Here is a 6,000-nt window from a genome sequence, read left to right on the forward strand (position 1 = left end):
AGCTTAATCTTTTATTTTATTGCGTAGATCCTCATTATGCTGCATCAAGAAAAGACTCGTGCTTGATTTTAACTGCAGCATGATGAACAAGCTTTCAAAACTCAGAGTCATTCAAAGGCTAATTGTAAAGTCTTATTTGACTCAACAAAAGATATCTCAAAACACTCCAAAAAACCAAGCTGCCTAAGTAGGGCTTCTTACAACTTTTATAGAACAGGAAAGTGATTGATTGGATGCGCTTTGTGCCTTCCAGTACGCACATTATTGTCAGCTCTTTAGACAGGTGAAACAAGGAAAACTAAAAATGGAGAAGAGAAATGGTAAATACTAATACACATCTTGCACTCCAATTTTGTCCCTTGAACTTCACCACTGGCCACCACAGAAATGACAAATGTTGTTTTTAAGATAACTGTGTAAATGAAGAGAAACTGGGGGAAAAGGGGGCAAAAAAAAAATTAATAATATTTTTCTAACACAGGTCACAAGGTTTTAGTTCCAATTACATTTCAGAAGATCATTTCAGTTTCTCAGTAACTAAAAAGAACTGTAGCTTAAATGTTAGTTAAAATGGGCCTTTTAAGGTCAGTTCTCCTCCTCTAGAATTAATCCTAATTTCCATCCTGTGAAAAATCACTAGGAAGAAAGTCATTTCCAAACACTTAAGTATATTTATTGCTCTCATTTCCACACTAATTATGTAGATTAAGGACTAGAATAAAGCAATTTGGTACATATTCCAAGATGAGTGATGTTATTTGCAATCTACTTCAACTGGAAGATTTATACTGGCACCTTGCCTGCAAACTGCAGCAAACTTGCACATACGACAACAACAAAACAGGAAGTGGTTGCTGTCACCTTCCTAGCACAAGGGCACAGCTTATAGGTGGCACCCACCTCAGGGCACGCACCCTGAAATCCAAGTTTGCCTGCAAACTTATGGCTCAGGCTTGCACTGTCAAACACGTGCGATCCTCCAGTTCATCCAACACAGCAAATGCTCACAGTGGAAGATCAGGAAGTTTCTGACTGCAGCAAGAGGTGGAACTTGGTTGGCTGGTGAGGGAATTACACATTTCACTATAATTGAAGCAGCAAAGATCTCAGCACCATCATTATTATCGCAGATGGAAAGGAAATGAAGTGATTTAGTTTATGCCTGAGGGAAAACAATAATTAATCAGCTTGATACAGGGGAAAAAAAGAAAAGGATCAAATTCAGTTTAGTGAGATTTACTACTTAGGGTAATTACACTTTCGAGAGCTGAACTCCTGTACAGTGAAGGATCTAAAGGAACCTAATGGAGAACTGAGAAAGAGAAGTTCACATTTCTCCTCTAGAAATGCTCAATATGACTTGAGGCTAGAGACACCCCCAAAATAAAGCAAACAGTGAAATATCTCGTACACCAAGAGCTTCTGCCTTAGAGACTATGAGTTTCGCCAGTTATGGACTAAGCATAATATCCTCACAAGTCAGCAAATAGCTAAATAATTCATGATAGCATAAGCAGTTGACTCTGTGTCATTGACAAAGTTACACAATTGCAAGGAGGCAGGATGGACCTTGAATACACATTGTGATTGCAGGATTCAGGCTTAAACAAATCGGGGAAATGGAAAGCCACTTCAAAGCTAAACCTCGGAGGAAGCATTCCTGGGAAAAAAAAAGTAATATTTCTACCATACGTCATGGCAGTACAGCCAAGGGAAAAGCAACCAAAGGTCTATAGTCTGTTTGTTCCTGAATGTAGTTGGAGAGAAAAAGTTATTTTGCATTTAACACACAATTCACTTTGAGAATGATCATTTGAGAAAGCATTAATCAGATCTCTTTCTAGGTACACGCAGGCTACCTAACATTTCATGGTCAATTAACGCATTCTAAAAACCAGGAGGTTCAATAGCAGCTGCTCAATTTTAAATTTGCAACCTTTCCCCTCCTTCACCTAACAGTGTTTCAAAGGCATGCCGGTGTTCAGTACAAAAAAAAAAAAAACCACAGTGACCATCAGCAGCAGCTTTCTATAAGTGACTGAAAAACAGACTGAGATCAGAATGTCAGAAAGAGAGCGTTACCATCCTCTGGTCTTACCTTGTGCTCCTTCACGTGTTTAAAACCAAGATGGTTTAGGTACTAAATAATCCCTAATTTGAAGATACGACTGTGGAGGAACTACACATTTCACTATAATTAAAGAAGCAGATATCTGGAGAATTTACTGCATCACAAACAAAAGCTACTCTAAACTGAAAATAAAACAACAGATGGTGAGCAAGACATTAAGAAAGCTGCCTCCTTAAGCTAATGAATTTCACTGGAGATTATCAAAATAAGTGGAGTGGAAAGCATGTCAAAAGCTGAGGAAAACGTAACAATAAATCCAGAGTAAAAACTGAGAGTAGGAACCCTCAATACAACCTCAGCTGAGCGTGAATGCAGTCCCTAATGAATGAAAGAAATATCCCATGGCAAACTGTCTAAAACAGACACTGACTGTAAACCCTTTCCCACCATAATCTGAAGTGTTCAAAAACAAGAGAAGTAAAAGGAAGAAGAAATCAGCTGAGAAAACAAAATCCACACTGGCCCCCATTTAGTCACAAACACTACACACTGCACATTCCCCACACAGCCTACCTGGTGATTATTTGCTGTTTTCTAGAAACAAACATCCATTTACATGGTATCTACTTGGCTGGACAAAGACCTCCTTTTACAAGCCAACGGCCAGTCTGGATCCCACTATTAGTGCTAACGGCTTCTGCCAATTAAGTTGAAATGATGAAAATGGAAAGAACACACAGGCAGGCACAAAGTTAAATCCAACTAAAACCACGTTAGTAATAATCTCTGAGCATTTCACATTGTACATAACCACCATTCACGTGCTGAAGTACACCTTGCAACCTCTGTGTGTCTGCGCTGCATCTTTTCATCCTCAGAGGATCTTGCCCATCTCCATGCCTGCACACAGTTTACACTGGGTGGCAACTGCTGAGCTGCTAACCCAACTCAGATAGGAATTTTTAATGTCAAACAATACCTTTTTCTTAGATAACCTTCACTCATAGAAAAATGTGGAAAGAAGTCTCTGTTTAGAAAGTAGTCTCAACCCTTTCCACACACCCGAAAGTCACAAAGAGAAATGAACAATCAATGGATTATCATCCTTACTTTGTGCTGATAGCAAACCTCAGACTGGACATTAGCAGGAAGTTGAGGTGTTGTTTGGCAGTGCACAAGTGTTGTGACATTGTACTTCAAGGACTACTTTGTATTAGTAAGCTGACATTCATTTCCTACTCTGCCTATATGATGCCCAGTTTTGTAACCTGAGCCTTATTAATGGAACAGGTCAGGTTTGGTCCCTGCTGCCAAAGCAGGAGGATTTGAATGCAACATATTTTTCATTCCTGGCATTTCAGGGAGGTTAGAAACAGACTTTTAATGTTCATCAAGGAATGATGAATGACATTACTCAGAGGCAGCACTGTGATATAAATTAGCCCAATCTATGATCTAGAAGCCAGGCTGTTTCAAATTAGAAATTGTGACTGTTCATATCACAGCTGTGAATGTCTTACAAGCAGGGAACTATATTCCTTTCAGTTATTTCTGATTCCATCCTTACTGGGAAGTAATAGTGAACTTCCTTAGCAACAAGTAACTGCACCTGGGGAGTAATTCAACTCTTCCTGAGGCAGAAAGAGGGATTCAGTCTATCTCACCCAGGCAGCTAAAAGGCATATAAACTTGAGCTATTTCCAAGCTTCTCTTTATAGCAAAAGGAGACAAAAACAAACAAACAAAAAACCCCACATCATAAAAGTTCTAAGAACAATCACTGAATCATGTTACTTTCAAGGTAACATCAGTGATGACACCACCCAGAAACAAAGAGCCATAAAAGATTTCTTGTGCAAATGCTGCCACTTCAGAGCATCTCAGAGGTTTCCAAAGCACTTTTTCCAACTTTGCTTCAAAGATTCCACTTCGATGACAGCACCAGTTGCTCAAAGCAAGTACTACTTAATTTATCATACTATAAATTATTTTAATCAGACCTTATATATACGCGCGTGTGTATGAAGTACATCAGAGTCAGTGTGGTGGAGTTACCAACCCTTGAGGTGTTCAAGAAAGAGGTAGATGTGGCACTGAGGGACATGGTCTGAGTGGTCACAGATGCGGGTTGATGGTTGAACTAGATGACTGTGGTGGTCTTTCCAACCTAAATGATTCTATGAATTGCAAGGAAAAAAAAAAAAAAAATGAAAACCAAAAACAAAAACCTCCTTTTCTTGCACTTTGCTTTAATGATGACTTGCTAATTCATAACTTGCTTTAAAAAGCATATTATGTTTCAATTTGCTTGTTTCAAAATATTTCAAAAACAGTAAGATACAAAGAATGTGCGACATCAGTACTGCATGTAATTCCTTTGAAGTATTTATTTTGCTACTGTTTCTCTGCAACACAGTAATTGTTCACATTACTAGATCTCCTCAACACTGCAACCACCTTCCTGAGCCAACCTCTAACTGAGAGTGAAAAAATAAATCAGAGACTAAGTATCTTGGACTTCAGAGAAGCAAAGCAGGATACTTTATGTTACCTGAGAACTTTGAGAACAAAACATCTTTAATTCTGCCAGAATATTTTAATGAAACTAAGCAGGCTCCAGACAACTTCTGCCACATTTTCTCCACTGAGAGTATTTTATCCATAATCTGTAGCATCCCCATTCTTCAGTTAAAGAAGTTAAGAATCAAGCTTTTGTGATGTTTTTCAGGCATTTTTGAGACACACTCCCTATTAGCTTCCATACTCCGGCAACTACATGAGAATTACTTCTCACTTTATGGTGAGAGGGCTGAAAACCACGAATTTAAAGCTTACATATTTGTGAATATATTTTAAAAAATCACAAACGTACAGAAGTTGGCTATAGATTTTGGCAAGCTTGAAGAAAGAAAAATTAAATGAATTATCCAAAAATCATACCAGATAGATGTGCAGATTCCCCAGAGAAACCAGTTCTCCATTCCATTCTGCTCTTTAAAAAAGTTGTCCCAGGACTGGGACTGAATCTTGCTAATTGGAAAAGCTTGAAGTCCCAGCCAAGGGACCAACAGAAGTAGTAGTCTATAAACATGGTGTGTTTTAGAGGCAACACCTTGAAAAAAAATGATTATAACTCTGTTCTTTCCCTGTCACTCACAGACCATTCAAGAAGTTGCAGTTCAAGCTATTATACCACCCACTGGCATAGTTCTACAACACAGTGAGGAGTACATGCTACAGTTTTGCTTACAGGCACCTCAGCCAGTTTGTAAGCACTACTTCAAACAGCATGCAACCGGACAGCACAACTATTACAGCTGTATCTTTGAAAGGTTAAAAAGATGTATCGTAGAATCAGTCAGGAATAATGTTATGGAACCGTCACACTAAGCATAATGTTGTGAAGCTGTCACACTAGAGAAACAAGTGCTTTCCAATCATAAGAATCAGTTGGAACAGACTCTGGTGAAGAATGTTTATCTCACAGATGCCCCACTCCTCTCCTTGTCTATTTTTGCTTCTCCACTAGCTGTAATAAGACCTCAAGAAAACAAAACCACCCAAACCAACCACAGCCTCTAACAACTGAACATTCACTACGCTGATGCAGCACAACTTTTGTTCCGACCGTGCTATGTTTAAATAGCTTAAGTGTGAAAACAACTCCCAAATCTTCCTTCCTGTAATAGCGACCAGCAAGCGCTGCCTACACAAATAGTTCTCATAGTCACTACCTGTTCAGCCTGGAGAAAAGAAGGCTCCAGGGAGACCTGAGAGTTGCCTCTCAGTAACTAAAGGGGGGCTGTTAAAAAGAAGGGGACAGTCTCTTTAGCATGGTCTGTTGCGACAGGACAAGGGCAAACTAAAGGAGGAGTGATTTCATTCAGACACAAGGAAGAAATTCTTTATGATAAGGGTCTCTCCTGTTG

The sequence above is a fragment of the Lagopus leucura genome, unplaced genomic scaffold (assembly GCF_019238085.1).
Source record: "Lagopus leucura isolate 7727_CA_CO unplaced genomic scaffold, USGS_WTPT01 Super-Scaffold_100002, whole genome shotgun sequence".
Taxonomy (NCBI): domain Eukaryota; kingdom Metazoa; phylum Chordata; class Aves; order Galliformes; family Phasianidae; genus Lagopus; species Lagopus leucura.